The sequence below is a fragment of the Sinocyclocheilus anshuiensis genome, unplaced genomic scaffold, assembly GCF_001515605.1.
Source record: "Sinocyclocheilus anshuiensis isolate Anshui unplaced genomic scaffold, SAMN03320099.WGS_v1.1 scaffold2491, whole genome shotgun sequence".
In the NCBI taxonomy this organism is placed as follows: domain Eukaryota; kingdom Metazoa; phylum Chordata; class Actinopteri; order Cypriniformes; family Cyprinidae; genus Sinocyclocheilus; species Sinocyclocheilus anshuiensis.
Genome location: NW_015538074.1, coordinates 102840 through 119941, shown reverse-complemented (window position 1 = coordinate 119941; position 17102 = coordinate 102840). Strand labels below are relative to the sequence as shown.

Genomic DNA, 17102 nt, shown 5'->3' with positions numbered 1-17102 from the left:
GTGCTATGGTGGGGCCTGAAACCTGACTGAAATTCTTCATTTTTTTGCAGTTTTTGCAGGAAGGAGCACAATTGAGCAGACACAACTTTTTCTAAAATTTTAGACATAAATGAGATGGGTGAAATGGATCTGTAATTTGCCAGTTCATTAGGATCTAGTTGTGGTTTCTTAATAAGAGGCTTAATAACCGCCAGCTTAAATGGTTTTGGGACATGAACTAAAGATAACGACGAGTTAATAATATTGAGAAGCGGTTCCCTTTCATGGGAACTTTGAACTGCGTCCTCTAGGGCTCGCTATGGGGAACGCCTCGTCGTGACCCGTGTCTGAAGCATACATTGAAAAAACACCAACTCGTTGGCCGGCGAATGCAGTGATAAGTTTATTTAGCTCTTCCTGTCCTATAGTTGTAGCAGTTTGCAGTTTATCTTTTGGTGTGATGAAGGAAGCTGAAGTATTATACGCTGTAGAATCTACATTGTATTTCTGATTTCTGATGTTATCTATTTTATTTTATGAATTAAGAAATTCATAAAGTCATTACTATTAAACTGTGAGGTTTTTCTTGAGAGAATGGGTATTACTGTTGTACCATGGCGCAGTACGTTTTTCTCTAACCTTTTTCAATTTGATGGGGCAAAAGCTTCTAATGTATTAGCCAGAACAAGAGATATGATAGATTTCTTTTGCATATCTGACAGTGTATTAACATTAAGTGACATTAAGCAGAAGTATTTCAAATGAGTTAAACCTGTATCCTGTCTTCTGAGTGACATCGAAAATATCACTATATATTGTTGCAACACCGCCGCCGCGACCAGTCTGACGGGGCTCATGCTTATAACAGTAGCTTGGTGGAGTAGACTCATTTAGACCAATATAATCATTAGGTTTTAGCCAGGTTTCAGTCAAGCAGAGTACATCAAAACGATTATCTGTGATAATTTCATTTACAATAACTGCTTTGGGTGAGAGTGATCTAATGTTTAGGAGCCCAAACTTTAAAAATTGTTTTTGTTCATTTATTTTACATTTTTCTGGTTTAATCACAATCAGATTTTTCCTAGATCGTGCATTAAATTTATATTTTAACCTGACTATTCGGGGAACAGACACAAATTGGATTTATAGATTTATATTTATAGATTGGACAGCGCAAGTACTTCTATCATTTAAGTGCGCTCCGGGGCTCTCGTCGCCCTTCAGGATCGCGGGTATCTGCGCAGAAACATCGAGAACACGAGCACCAGGGAAACAGTGGGTGTGCACTGTACCTTCAGCTATCGTAGCATGGATGTGCTGGACGATGGAGTCTCCGACGACCACAGCATCGCGTTCCGTCTCGTGGAGGGGAGCGAAGCGGTTCCGGGTGGAGATCTCGAAGACCGGAGGTGGCGGAAGGGGAGAGGTCGTCGCCCGGGGCCTGGCTCGCGTCTTCCGCTGCGGGTGCACCCAGGGTCCGTGGTGTCCCGGCGCCGGAGTGTAGGACATTTGGGAAGATCGCGTCCTGGGTGCACCGGGCCTGTGCAGAGAAACACACGGAGTAGAGGTGGTGGGAGAGTTAGCAGCGCGCTGTATACTTACCCCGGACTTGTGAGCGTCAGCCCGGGATGTTTCCAGTGCGGCTCTCTGCTCTCTCAGCTGGGCCTGCCTCTCCACCAGGTCGCGGATCTGCTTCTCCACGGCCTCCAGCTCGACCTGCACCAAATGCAGCTCGAACGTGTCCTCACCTGCACTCAAAGGTAGACACGCATCCGCCATTAAAGCAAGTAACAGTGAGTAAAACAATGGTAATGTGTGTGAATAGAGTATTAGCAATGTAAGCGAGATTAGCGGCAACCACGCTGGCGATGCTTATGGGCTATAAGCTAATAGCGGACTCAGGAAATCAAAATAAAACAAGTGATAACAAGGCGCTCTGATTGTTTTTGTTGTAGAATACGATAGGGGATATATTCACACGTTATAGAAACAAAAATTATGGTGTATAAAATTGATTTTAAGATAAAAAATAGACGATAAAGAATTAACTTGACGGAGCTCAAACTCAAAACACATGGCAGCAACAAACAGGAAGTGACGTGTATATATAATATGATGTTCACATATATGTACAGTTTTGTATTTTTTATATCTTTTGAAACATTTAATATAAAAACATTTATTTCTTTATTTATTCATTTATTTATTTATTGCTCAATGTCTTTTTTCAGGATTATTTGATTAATAAAAGTTCAAAAGAACAGCATTCATTTGAAATTGACATTTAGACAAGTTTTTACTGTCACCTTTGATGGAATTAATGTGTCCTTGCTGAAAAAATATATCAACTTAAAATGACTTGGTTCATAAACATAGTTTGTACGTGAAATGAAAAAAACTGAAATGTCTGTGCAAAAACAGACTAGTTTCCACTGCAAGGTGAGTTATCTAAAGGGTGTGTGTATGTGTGTGTGTGTGTGTGTGTGTGTGTGTGTGAGAGTGTGTGGCCGCTATCTCAGGACATGAAGTCCAGGCTGGTAAGATGCCCTGTGGAGTGGGCAGCAGTCGGGTTATGCTATTCCCCTCTGATGTGACGAAAAGGTCAGTACACCCTTCCTTTGAAGCCAAGCCCACACACACTCTCAGTAGGGTACAGTTCTGTCCACACATCCTCTGTCCTATCTGATACATTCAAAGACACGCACGTCCTGCCCTTTAATGCCCTACATGGGCCATGAAAGGAGTTCTGCTTTGGACAGACAGGTACACGATAAGAACAAATAAAAAGCAGCATGAGACAGCAGACTGGCATGCTCGCTCACAGGAGAACACGTGTAGAGTGGTTATTTTGTCAAATCGCTGTTAATGCACACACAAGAGGGAAGAATGAATAAATATAACATGCTATAAGAAATTTAATTAGCCTTGAAATCTAAATGAAGAACTTAAAGCATATGATAGTTCACCGGAGAATGAAATTGGAAATCATATACTCACCCTTATGTTGCTCAAATCCCATATGAATTAGTATCTGTGGATTACAAAAGGAGAATATTATTTCCTCTTAAACTACGTTGTGAGAAAAGAAAAGACATCTGATAAACAAAAATAAAATAATGAGATAAAAAATTGTCATTATTTACTAAAGTCATTCCAAAACTTTATGCATTTCTTTCCTATGTAAAATACAATAGAGATTTTGAAGAATGCTGGAAACTAAACTGTTTCAGTTCCAGTTGATTTCCTTTACATTTTTTTTGTTCATATAATTAAAGTCAATGGGAACCGAAACTGTTTGGAAACCAACATTCTTCAAAATGGCTTTCAAGTTACTCAAAGGACAAAAACGACCCTGAAAGTAGCCCATATGAAGCAGGAGTTGCAGTAATATCTCATTTCCAACAATTTTTTTTGTTAAACAAAAATGCATTAAAACGATAGTCCACCCAAAAATGAAAATTCTGCCATTATTTACTCAAGTCATTGCAAACATGCATTTCTTTCTTCTGCGGAACACAAAAGATATTTTGAAGAATGTTGGTAACCAAACAGTTTTGGTTCCTATTAATTTCCTTTGTATTTTTCATATAATGGAAGTCAATGGGAACGGAAATTATTTGGATACCAACATTCTTCAAAATATCTTCTTTGATGTTTCACGGAACAAAGAAAGTCATACAGGTTTGGAACGACATAAGGGTGAGTAAATGCAGACTGGTGTCCTCTTTAACCAAAGCTAAAGGTACCGTAGCTAAAGTTCAGCTAAATGTTTCATTGTCCTTACTACATTAAAAAGCATTAAGTAAAATTAAAATGTATGACTCCTTACTGTACACCATAATGATTATATACTTTGCAATTATAACCAAGTACATGAATAAATGAATATGGTACTTAACTGATCTTAAAATGCAACACTCATTGCGCCATCTCTCTTTCCTCCAAAGTGGACTGAAAAAGTTTGAAGGCCCTTGTTCATTATGAGGAACAGACTACCATGTAAGTAGAAGATGACAGACCTTTCATTTTTAGGAGAACTGCCCCTTTAAATTCCAGTCATTAAGTCTAGTAATTCTCAAATAACATACTTATTGATGAAAAGCATCCAATTAAAGACATTCTAAGAACGGCAATTACCTTCATTCACAATTGAGTGTCCAATTGAGTATGAACTGAATGGCAGTTGAATGTCAACCGTCTGGAGTCCCAAGTGCTTTTCTTTTACCTTTGTGTGATGGCATAATCCACACCAGCCTCTCTATAAAAGAGCAATCCTCGTAAAGAGACACTGAGCTGTTTATAAAAGCCCACCCTTATCCTGCTTTAGCAAACACACAGCATAAATAATTGTCAGGCACAGAGAATGTATCTTGCTAATGAATCTGATAGAGAATAAATACAAACAAAAGCAACTGTGTCCAGGTCCTCTCCATAATATTGTATTATATTACATATATGGTTCATCTGTTGTGCTGAGTAGTGTTATAATTGCTAAAATACTTTTTGAGAGAGGAATGACGGCTTTCAAATGTCTTTTCTTGCTCATCAGATTAACAGATTCCTCTTACAGTAAGTAATCTTAAAATGAGTTTTACAGCAATACAGTGGACGTCTGCCAAGTATGAGAGTTACATTTTAAAGTCGCTCGATGCCCCGCTGGTCTTATTGAGCATGCTAAACAAAAGCTTTTCTCTGGTTCACTTAACTTTTGACAAGCACATAAATGGGAGAGCAAACACATTAGATGTGTACATAAGCAATAACTCAGACTTTCTGGATAGATCTGAAGAAAAATCAATATGCAAACAAAAGGATGCAGAGTTACTGCAGTGATGGAAAGAAACTTTAATGAGAAACCTTTCCAAGACAGAACTTTTGTGGCTTCTGCAATCTCTAAATCCAAATATCTCACACTTTGGACTAATCTAAGTTGAATTTAGGAGGCTGTTGGGGAAGATTCAAGGAGCAGTTTAAGAAAATACAATGTTACAGCTGTTCCATTTCTCCCGATTAGGAAGAAGTTGTGATCGCTTACCCGACTCGGCTTTGATCTGTCTCAGCGAGTCAATGCCCTCCTCCAGGAATCTTTTCTCTCCCTCACCGGGCCGCTGATGCACAGATCAATTGTTGTTTTTTCTTCAAAGTCAAAGTGAGTTAGCGCTAATTCAATGGAGAACGGGAGTAAGAAGGCCTCTCGAGCTCCTCTGAGATGTTCCATCCACCTTGCTGCATGCTGCAATCACGGCTCCGGAATAGCAATGCAATACTGTAACCTTCAACATAGTGGAAGAATATCAGAGATATATATTCAGACACATACGCATCAATAAAATGTGATGGATTTGTATTCTATCAGGCATCAGAGTGCTGATAACAACAGGAGAGAGCTGACAAAGTAGGCTATTTCTCATGTGGGAAGATTTTAACAGCATAGTCCACTCCAATAATAAAAACCATAATGTTTCTCCCAAACCTGTATATGACTTTCTTCCTCTCATATACAAATTGAGATATTTAACAAAATGTTGTGACTGTTTTTGCATAAAATTAAAGTAAATGGTCCTCAAGCTCCAAAAAGTATCATAAAAGTGGTTCATACTCATAACCATGTACAGGTGCATCTCAGTAAATTTGAATGTCATGGAAAAGTTCATTTATTTCAGTAATTACACTTTTTCCTTCCACTCAACTTTCTGTTAACATGCTTGGATACAGCACTCTGTGAACAGCCAGCTTCTTTGGCAATGAATGTTTGTGGCTTACCCTCCTTGTGAAGGGTGTCAATGATTGTCTTCTGGACAACTGTCAGATCAGCAGTCTTCCCCATGATTGTGTAGCCTAGTGAACCAAACTGAGAGACCATTTTGAAGGCTCAGGAAACCTTTGCAGGTGTTTTGAGTTGATTAGCTGATTGGCATGTCACCATATTCTAATTTGTTGAGATAGTGAATTGGTGGGTTTTTGTTAAATGTGAGCCAAAATCATCACAATTAAAAGAACCAAAGACTTAAACTACTTCAGTCTGTGTGCATTGAATTTATTTAATACACGAGTTTCACAATTTGAGTTGAATTACTGAAATAAATGAACTTTTCCATGACATTCTAATTTATTGAGATGCACCTGTATTTATGTGGAGAAAGTACAGAAATTTAAGGTTTAATAAAAGTTGTCTGTCTGTGCAATGCAAAAAAATAAAAATAATTACTACTAATAATAAATAAATAAAGAGATAAAACAGAGATAAAAGGCTGTGGGCTCAGTCAGACTATCTGTGAGTGTTTAGTCTCAGTGTTCATTAAAGCCCTGAAGATTTCAGAAATCTGCTGAATAATGTGTTTTATGTCATCCTGCAGACTTCTACGGACAAATAGTTCGGGATATCTTGATGTAGGTAACACAGAAAAATAATATATATTGTTCACTTACTTATACTACCGACATTGTACCAATACAAAACTGGTTGAAAATCAGTGAACTTGCCCTTTAAGACAAAATACAGTATGCACAACTTTGTAGGGTTCTGGTCAACATGTACTTTTGCTGTATGGAAAAGAGCAGTGTGAACATCCTGCTCAACATCTCCCTTTTTTCAATAGAAAAAAGAAAATGGCAACACTTAAGATTAGAGCCCACAATTACAGCGCAAGTAAACTGAATTTACAGCATAGCTTTTTTTGTAATTACAGTGTACCTATATAGTACCTCCATGTAGGTATAAGGGAACAATATGCGAAGTTTGGGTAATAAAGGGGTAACAATCTGGAAAATTACTAATTATTTATACTGTAAGTATTTACCTATTCTATTACGTGGTATGTACATGCTAAACAACAGTCCTACGTTTGGGAGCGATTTAGCAAGAAGATACACTTTTTGTAATAATACGTATTATATTATAGGCCTAGGTATTTTTTTACAGGATACGGGATGGAGATTATTGAACAACAAAACTGGAAATCTAAGGAAATGAATAAATGAGTTTCTGCTATGATTTATAATTCACAACGTACTTACCTTATGAAATCGTATTATATTCGCCAATCTCAGTTGAGTCACACCAGCAAATCCCCAACACCACTATCACCAAATAACTAATTCTGATGTTCAGTTTGCACGGCACTGTATACCATCATGGTTCAAGGCAGCTTAAAACAAGCTTACCTCTTTCCAGATGTTCGCAGAAAATAAAATACAACATGATACAAAACTTGTATTTCAGTGGATGTACTGTATACTGTGATGTTTTTATAGCAAAGAAAGGTAGAGGATTTCATTTGGTCATCAAACGAAATTAAATAAAAACTATTGCAACATTTGTCTCTGTTTACTGTGCAAATATACACTCGTTCTGCGTTTAAGTCCAGCTTGTTCCCCCCTTGTTCCATGTAGTTGTAGGGTAAGCTACAACAAATTGCTCCAAAATGATTGTTGTTTAGCACAGTAGGCCATACATACATATTACATACCAGGTAATATCTCCATCATATCAAGCTCGTTTTCTTTCCTAACCCAACATGGTGGGCTGTCTTATTTAATTCAAATATTGTTTGAAAATTACTATGCTGGATTTAAATGGCTGGTTGCTGCCACTTTTATGTCTATACTTGACTATGGTGATGTTTTATACATGCATGCTTCGTCTCAAAGTTTACATGCACTGGACACTGTATACCATGGAGCTCTGAGGTTCATCACTGGTTTTAAAGTCCTCACTCACCATTGTGAACTGTATGAACGTGTTGGATGGCCTTCTCTATCAATGCGGAGACTTCAACATTGGTATATCTTCATATACAAAGCTATTTTAGGTCTACTTCCATCCTACCTTCTGACCTACATCAGTGTAAATAATACTGGGACTTACAATCTTCGTTCACAGGATTTTTTCCTTCTGTCTGTTCCAAAGGTTAGAACTGAGCTGGGAAAAAAGGCGTTTAGGTATGCTGCTCCCTCTTCATGGAACAAATTACAGAAATCTATGAAAATTAATACGCTGGTCTCATTGGTCGCTTTTAAGAGGATTTTAACTGACTTGGAGGCAGTCACATCTGGCTGTAGATGTTCTGCCTGATGTGTTATTGATTGTGGTTTATTTTAAAGGATTCGCTATTTCAGTAGTTTTATGTTACTATATTTTGTACCTGTATGTATGTATGTATGTATGGTTGTACTGCTGCCTATCTTGGCCAGGACACTCTTGAAAAAGAGATTTTTAATCTCAATGAGTTTTCTTCCTGGTTAAATAAAGGTAAAAAAAAAAAAAAAATGAACCCAAAATTGTTTTTTATATTAAAATCACACACAATATGACAATAGTAACAACACAGGCAACAGATACTAATAAAAGGTGAAAATGCATACACCAGAAATTGACAAGATTGTTGTTGAACATAGTAGGTCATACGTAATATTAGAATAGTGTTGCAATATACTTATAGTATAAATAATTTGTGAGTTTCCAGGTCATTACCTCTTTATTCCCTAAATGATGCAGATTGTTCCCATGCCTACACAGAGGTATACTGTATAGGTACAGTATTATTACGAAAAGGTACACTGTAAATTTGGTTTGTTTACAGTGTAAATTGTGGGCTGTAATCTAAAGTGTTACCTAGAAAATCAATGGGTTTGAAGTAAAATGTGGGGGGGAAATGATGACAGCATCTCTCATTTTTGGGTGAACTTTCCATTTCAGATAATTTAATAAGAAAGGAAGAAAAAAAGATGAGCTAATTCATATCCTGAAAACACAGAAACAGAAGCAGGATGTATGCTAAAATGAGAACTAACAAACCTGATAGCTAAGACGGCCGCAAAGACATCTTTACAAAGAGAGTCTCTCAAAGCAATTTTTCAAACCGTTTCAATCCACTGAGTGGAAGGAGAAAGAAATCTGTGCTCGTCACTGCCAAGTTGGGCTTCCTTGAGTATTTTTTCAATGAGGCAGACTACTTTACTACACTAATACTATTATAATGGATTCCTTCATGACAGACAGAATGTGAGTGCAATCTGCAACTAATATAGTATCATTAGCCATTCAGAATGTCAATTATATTGTTCAGAGACAAACAGCCAGTGACTTGTAAATATAACGGCCTCATGGACTTCAAAACGGTCTTGTAACAAGCATGTTTTAAAAGGCAGCACATCACTCTATAGCCACTTTCACCGTCTCTCGTTCATCCAAGAGGATCTCCATGAAACAGCCTTTCAAGACAAGACTGATTCTGTGGAGTTAAAAATATGTTTAATAAGAGAATCAACACAACCTAATCTACATGTTCAAACCAGCTATTTTCAGCATATGGTAGCTCTGGTGGTCCCTCATATGACGACACATGGTCAAAGCGCTAGACTGTGAGCTCTGTTCTGAACTAATGAGCATAAATGACCCTTTACCTACAGCAAGAGAGTGACAGGGTTCAGCCGAGGACACATGTGTGTTATTATTTTATGTAAAGTACTTGGAAGCAGGAGGCTATAAAAATGCAACAGGCTTTCTACAGTGATGCTGCAGCCAGAATGAAGGGTTCCAGGGGAAATCTCAAAGTGATGAAACACAAGCACTAACAAGAATGTGCAAATAAACCCTCAAAGGTATCATGTGGGTATATATTTTTCAGAAATGGCCTATTTTGTTTCTATCAACAAAATTAATACAACTAGATTAAACCATTTCTTTGACATTAAAGTATAAAGTAACTGCTTTTATGTTTGTACTGTATTTCATTTCCATTATGAGTAAATCTTGTATAAATTGCAGGAAATTTTGATTCAGTGGCATATTACGTATGTCAACAGAAATATCCTATTTCTTGTTAAAGTAAGTTTCCTTTCTCTGAGGTGAGTGCATAAGCGAGCTTTCAATGCCTGTAGGATTTTATGATTTGTTCTAGATTTTGATTTCAGCTTTCAGACAGTATAAACCAAAGCCTACTGAATAATTACTCAAATATATTGATTTGCTAATCTGTTTTAATTCAATGACAAGGAACAAATTAAAAAGAGTGCACATCACAGTTTTCATTCTAAACAGTGACAGAAAATGCCAGACTCGTGACTTCGATATCAATAAAATAAAGTAGCTTTGGTATTTGCAATAGCTTCACTATTTGTAATGAGACAATGACACAAACTGATTGACATTGCTGGCTGGTCATACAAAATTGATAAAAAATACACTTGCTGGTATATCCTAACAGTGACTATTCAAACTTGAACACAATACAATATTGTGTTTAGAGGAATAGCAGTAATGACGGGCTCTGTATCTAAATCATCTGTGTCATTTCTGACATCGTTTGCTTCACTTTACCGAAAAAATGTTTGTAGCATCACCTATTCAAATCCCATTTTATGTGCTTCTTCCATTACTTCAACAGAATAATAAATAATGTTCTCATTAAAAATGTCTGGGATTTCGCTCAACAGATGCTAAGATTGTCCTCTCAAGACCCATAGACTGAAACTTTCTCATAAAGGCAAGAAGTTTGAAAGCTTAGGGTTTAAAAAGCATAATTCTATTCTTCAGACAGCTACGCACTTGTTTTGTGAGAGCATTGCACAACTAACATCTTTGTTGTGTAAATTTGCCTGTTTTTGACCATGTAGCTCCAACAGTTGTTGAAGGCAGTCATTACAATGCTTCACATCATCGCTTTTATTCTACAATGTAATTGGACTGACCTTAAAAAACAACTGTATAATTATATAATCACATAATAATGTCACTCTGAAAGCAGAAAAAAAAAAGTATCATTTCACTCAAAGCAGTAGAGGGAACTTGATTATGTTTGCTTTTCCTCAGCAGCAGGCCAAAGGTAAGTAATTAAATTAATTAATAATCTAGTGCCGAGTACCAAAAAACCACCTTACAAGGCAGATCTCATAATGATCTCAACCCCTTTTTTGTAACACAGTGCTTTGCTTTTTTTCAGTACTATTCTTAACCAGTCAAACATTCTCAACCAAACAAACCATTCATATCAGAACAATGGTCATCATAATTTTTTCACACACACACACACACACACACATATATATATATATATATACAGTGGGTACGGAAAGTATTCAGACCCCCTTAAATAAATCTGCAAAAATGTCAACAATTCTGTGTTTTTCTGTCAATATGGGGTGCTGTGTGTACATTAATGAGGAAAAAAATTAACTTAAATGATTTTAGCAAATGGCTGCAATATAACAAAGAGTGAAAAATGTAAGGGGGTCTGAATACTTTCCGTACCCACTGTATATATATATAATCAGGAAATGTATACATGTTTGTGACCCTGGGCCACAAAACCAGTCATAAGTGTCAATTTTTCAAAATTGAGATTTGTACATCATCTGAAAGCTGAATAAATAAGCTTTCCATTGATGTATGGTTTGTTAGGATAGGACAATATTTGGTCGAGATAGAACTGAACTTGAAAATCTGGAATCTGAGGGTGCAAAAAAATCAAAATATTGAGAAAATCGCCTTTAAAGTTGTCCAAATGTAGTTCTTAGCAATGCATTTTACTAATAAAAAATTAAGTTTTAATATATTTACAGTAGGAAATTTACAAAATATCTTCATGGAACATGATCTTTACTTAATATCCTAATTATTTTTGACATAAAAGAAAAATCGATAATTTTGACCCATACAATGTATTTTTGGCTATTGCTACAAATATGCCCCAGCGACTTAAGACTGCTTTTGTGGTCCAGGATCACATTTGTCTGCATATCTATGTACATATGTGTGATTAAAAAGTATATTACAATAAATAAAAAAAATTAACACACACACACAGAAGCATATACAATATATAATCAGGGAATGCATATATATTCCTATGGATATATGCATAAGTATTCAATTTGTTTATTTATTGTAATATACATTTTAATCATCTTTATCATCAAGAATAGTGAAAATCTTCAAAAACAAACAAGCAAACAAAAAAAATAGTACTGTAGTATACATGATGGATGATGCATAAAGCAAAAGTGTTCTTCACAATAAGTGATTTTTAAGCTTGTTAAGGTGCCAATTATGTGCAAATTCTTTGCAATCAAGCATTCATCGATGATGCAAAGTGTTTGTGATTAAGCTCTTTGCAAACACTTTATGTCAGTTGGAGAAGGCACAGGAGAAGTGTCCTGTATTTCTCTCAGCCTGGGATAAATCTGTGAAAAATCCTGGCTCATTTCATTTAGATTAGCCTGTCCCACTCTACGGTCCCCTGAATCAAATATTACAGCCTGACCATTCACTGCTCTGACAGCCAAGGTCAAGAGACAAGCCGCTGGACTTAATATAGTAGCTCTCACAGAGAGAAAAACTGACAGCGGGAGAGGCAAATTTGATGTTCAAAATGAATCCACTTTATAACGTCAAACAACGTACCTTTTCTACTAACAGCACATGGGCATTCATCTTTTAGTGAAATTGAAAAATGTCTTCCTGTTTTTCAGATGCAAATAGCATATAACATCAAAAGTATTAGGAAAGAAATATGCTCTGAGCAAATCTGCCTCGTAGCCAGATTTGCCCCCTCTAACAAGTGTTAGCTGCATGACTGGAATCTATAATAGGCCCCATTTGTGTGTTAAATCCATGCTGAATTCGATCATTATTCATTTGTCCATAGAATATTGCAAAAATGTAAGACCACATAGCGAGCTCAAGCGGGAAGCAGGTAACTCATGAATATCTACATGCAATCAATAGGATCCCTACAATATCCCAGCATCCATAAATACTGGGTTATACGGTAAAGCTGTGTCCACAGTCCCCTTGGAGCAAACAAAAGTGCCTTACAGAATACACTGAATGCTTTCTGATGAGAGATGTAGAGGTCAACATACCAAACTCTAACATACCATTTTGAAGCTGAGGCACCGTGATCTTGAAAGGGAAAGAGAGGCGGGGGAGGAAGGAGCGATTGGTTCATCTTCAGGTAATTTCCGACTTCTGCATCTGTCATTGAGTCTGGACTCTTGGCTGGCTCTCATCACCTCATCATTCAAGCAAACGTTCAGACTGTCATTTACTGGCCGAATGTGATCTCGCGTGGCCTCGTTCAGTCATTTCTTTTCTTTCACTCTCTAATTGTCACATCTGAAGGTAAAGGGTAGAGAGACAGGGGCAATCATTCCCGTTTCCAGCTCACCTAATTGGAAATATAAAAAGATGAAAATTAACTGCTTGCTCCGAGTTGCAGCGTTGTAAATTTAGTTATGAACTCCAGAACGCTAATATGGACCTTGGCTCTGAGTCCGGTGGACGAATCCAAAAATGACCTCAGAGAATTACCTTCACCATTTAGGGACTTCTTTAACAAATGATTTTCTCTGAAATAATGCGCACTCAATCATTTCAAACGGCTCGCTTTTCTTCCTAGCTATTATTATAAAGTTGCAGCAGCATTTTCCAATGACTCCAATGAATGTGGTGTTTAGTGATCAAGCTAAAAGTACAAGCTAAAAGTAGCATTTTTGTTTTTAATATTTTTTTAGTAGCATTACAGTAGCTCAGCAGTTTCCAAAAATGTAGCTTTTCCAAAAAGCTGCTTTTTCCAAATGAGAAGCAGTGTGACAATAAAATCATGTTGCTGTTTTTTGGCGCGTTTGGCGTTTGTAGCTTTACAGCAGAGCTGAGCTTTAATGTTGTCACTCAAATTGAGATCATTGTAGCATCATCCCAGATATATTTATTTAATTATATTTACAATTTATATAATTTATAAGCAGAGGCGGACATTAACTAAGTACATTTACTTGAGTATTGTACTTAAGTACACTTTTTGAGTATCTGTACTTTACTTGAGTATTATTTGTTCTGGAAACGTATGACTTTAACTTCACTACATTTGAAAGACAAATATTGTACTTTTCACTCCACTACATTTCTACCAAGATCCTCAAAGTAGAAAGTCGTTAGCAGCTTTGAAAGTCAGTGGGTGATTTTTTTCTTCTCTAAAACGTGACTTTCTTTTTTTCAGACAGTTTATCAGTAATCACTCTTGGGGCTACATGAAGTGATTTCCCATCATTTTTTGAGCACTGACCAGTTCCAAATTTGATATTTATTTACAACAATTCAATAATAAGAAGTTAATATTGTGGTTTATATTAGACACAATATTGTCTGATTTTGCTAAATTGTGTAAGTGAAAATATTACCTATAAAGCCACAGAAGAACTGATGTGCGTCTCCTAATAAAACACAAAAGGTGTTTGACTGAAGCAGCCCTGCACAGACCATTCTGTGTGTGACATCAAAGTACAGCGAGAGCAATTAGACAGCATTTTTTTGTTTGTTTTTTTTATGTCAAATAAGTCTTGCTGTTTTGCATTTTTGTTAAAGGGGTCATATGATGTTGCTAAAAAAGAACATTATTTGGTGTATTTGGTGTAATGAAATGTGTTTATGCGGTTTAAGGTTCAAAAAACACATTATTTTCCACATACTGTACATGATTGTTTCTCCTCTATGCCCCGCCTTTCTGAAACGCGTCGATTTTTACAAAGCTCATCGGTCTGAAAAGCGAGGTGTGCTGTGATTGGCCAGCTATCCAATGCGTTATGATTGGCCGAATACCTCATGCGTGTGACGGAAATGTTACGCCCCTTGCCATATTGTGATGATGCCCTGTCAGGCCGGAGCGACGATTCAAAAACATGAAAACCCATTATAAACGAGACATTCGTTGCATCCAGTGGGGACATAATTGTGGATTATAATGACTTATACTGTCTTTTTACGCGTTGCGTTGCATCGCGCCGCGTAAACATAAAACCATGTCTGCATTTGTGATCGGAGAAATGACAAACAACAAGCCCTACTCTACACCAGTGTTTCACAACCGGGGTGCCGTGTAAAAAATTTTTTTTTAATATTTTTAAATTGCTAAAATGTTCAAAAAAGCATCTATTATATAATATCCATTTCTGATGTCGCCAATAATTAGAGATGCACCGAAATAAGGCCAAACAAAGTAGTTTCGCTTTCACAACGAAACACAGCATCACACACGGTGGCCTAGAGTGAACAGCGGCGGCCTATAGTGAGCAGAGGCCGGGGTCTAGCATGAGGAACGGCCGGCGGGCTGAGTAAGCAGAGGTGGCGGGCTTGATAAAAATCTGTCTTTACATCTTTTACTTGTAATGGAGTAATATTTGACCGGCATTATCTGTACTTTTACTTAAGTAATGGAGTTGTGTACTTTGTCCGCCTCTGTTTATAAGTAACTTCAGTGTAGTTAGCTACTTTATCTTTGAGGGTTGTGAGCAACTGAGAATAAAAATGACTTTTAAATTCCAATTAGTCAGACAGAACGATACAATATAGAACAATAATTAGAACCATAGATAAAATGATAGAACCATGGAACGATAGATGGATGGATGGATGGATAGATAGTTAGTCCTATTCTACTTCAATTTATCATTAACTTACAGTCTCAAAGTTTTCCCAAAAAGTCAAAAGATCTCTCTCACTCAAGAAATATTAATTAAACCGTGTTTTTATATTACATTTTATATTACTGTACATGTAAAAAAAAAAAAAGGGTTACAAAGGATATGAAGAAGCAGTCTTCTTAGCACATGGTATAGTGTCTCAATTTAGATTAATTAAATCTATTTATTTAATCTGTATTTATATCTAGCAATTTCTGAAATCAACTATATATTTGTCCTTCTATCAAGCCCATAAATGTAACCCATGTTATTTCAGCAATTAAGTGAATTTTCAAAACACAGTGCCTAAGTTAATTCACTCATCTAGTTTATAAACTGTAAAAGCCAGACGCTCATTTGGGAGTTTACCAACTGTCTTTTCATTTAGTGTTTTTATAGAGACACACCGACTAATATAGACTAATTAACACGTACTGACAGTAACCATGGAGAAGGTATCTGGTCTGTTCTGAGCACAAGACAAAACTATTTAAGCAAGGTAAACAAGTGCTCTCAGGTCAATGCTTCCCATCTGGTTTTGAATAGGACTGAATAACACATTTCACATGTAAACCACACATCGCCTTATTTTTGTAGGCGGGCTGCACAATGCAGAACCAATGGGAACAGAGGGACAGCATTGATTGCAGAGTTCCTGTGAGATTCAGATAACGGTGCCTGAATTTCCTGAGTAAAACAGTGCAGGCACATGGCACAACGGAGAAGAGGAGTCTGACTGCAAATGGAAAAAAAATAAATACTAGCCTCATATTTTTAATGTATGGCTGGCTGATGCACACAAATGTATACAAGTAGACCCAAATTATTTGCTGAGGGAAAAAAACCCATTCAGAAATCATTTATTGTTTTCCACAAACTCTTCACCTCTTACAACAGTACACACTGCACAACATGAGTAATGCAAAGCCTCTTTATACCAAGTCCAATTGAATTAAATTACACAAAAAATAAATCTTATAAATATCCAAATATTTTTCAGTCTCTTTGAATGGTGAGTGTTTGTTTTGAGCAACTGAACAATAATTTACCTAGTGTCTAAAAAAGGTTGTCACAGTTTGGACTTGGTGTGACTGGTTTACCATCATATTTTCCCAAAAATTAGTTCCAAAACCTAGGAGCCTTTACTAGATTCCACCGACAAGCTGTTTTTTGTTCATGCCAACAACAAAAATTATACATGGCACAACAAAGTCAGAGCTCTGACTAAAATGTGAGCTCTCACACTCCTCTTTTATACCAAAATGGTTCACGGTCTGGAGCCAGAGCTCATTTGTATCTAGTTCTTGGCCATGCGAACTGGAACCTGTCGTGAACCGGCTGCGATTCCTCAGTCTTGAGAAACAAACAGTAATGTAATCCTGTGTTGTTCACCTGATTATAATCAGTGTAAAAACAAACAGTGCTCCTCTTGGTGTTTGTGCAGGCAGCATGCGCTTTTAGCAAAACCAGCCCTGTCAAACTTCTCCTCACCTTCCAAATGATATCCATCCACTTATGAAACATTCATTAATGTGATTCCAACGAATGAATCTGAGTCAACAATGAATTATGTATTGTTTTCTAATTATTTACTGTTTCCATAATTACAGAATCACACATTGAGACAAATCATATTACAAGTGTGTTTTTCTCTTGTTGTT

At 36.7% G+C, this 17102-nt stretch overlaps 1 long non-coding RNA gene across 1 annotated transcript in view; it reads right to left on the bottom strand.

Annotated features, from left to right (window-relative positions):
• Nucleotides 1-16552, bottom strand: part of LOC107683624 (uncharacterized) — a 19612-nt gene extending 3060 nt beyond the window's left edge. The window contains exons 1-2 of the long non-coding RNA XR_001633741.1: nucleotides 16542-16552; nucleotides 13782-13792 (exon numbers count right to left, since the gene is read on the bottom strand). This is a non-coding gene — a long non-coding RNA (uncharacterized LOC107683624). The remainder of the gene's footprint in view (nucleotides 1-13781; nucleotides 13793-16541) is intronic.
• Nucleotides 16553-17102: the final 550 nt, after the last annotated feature.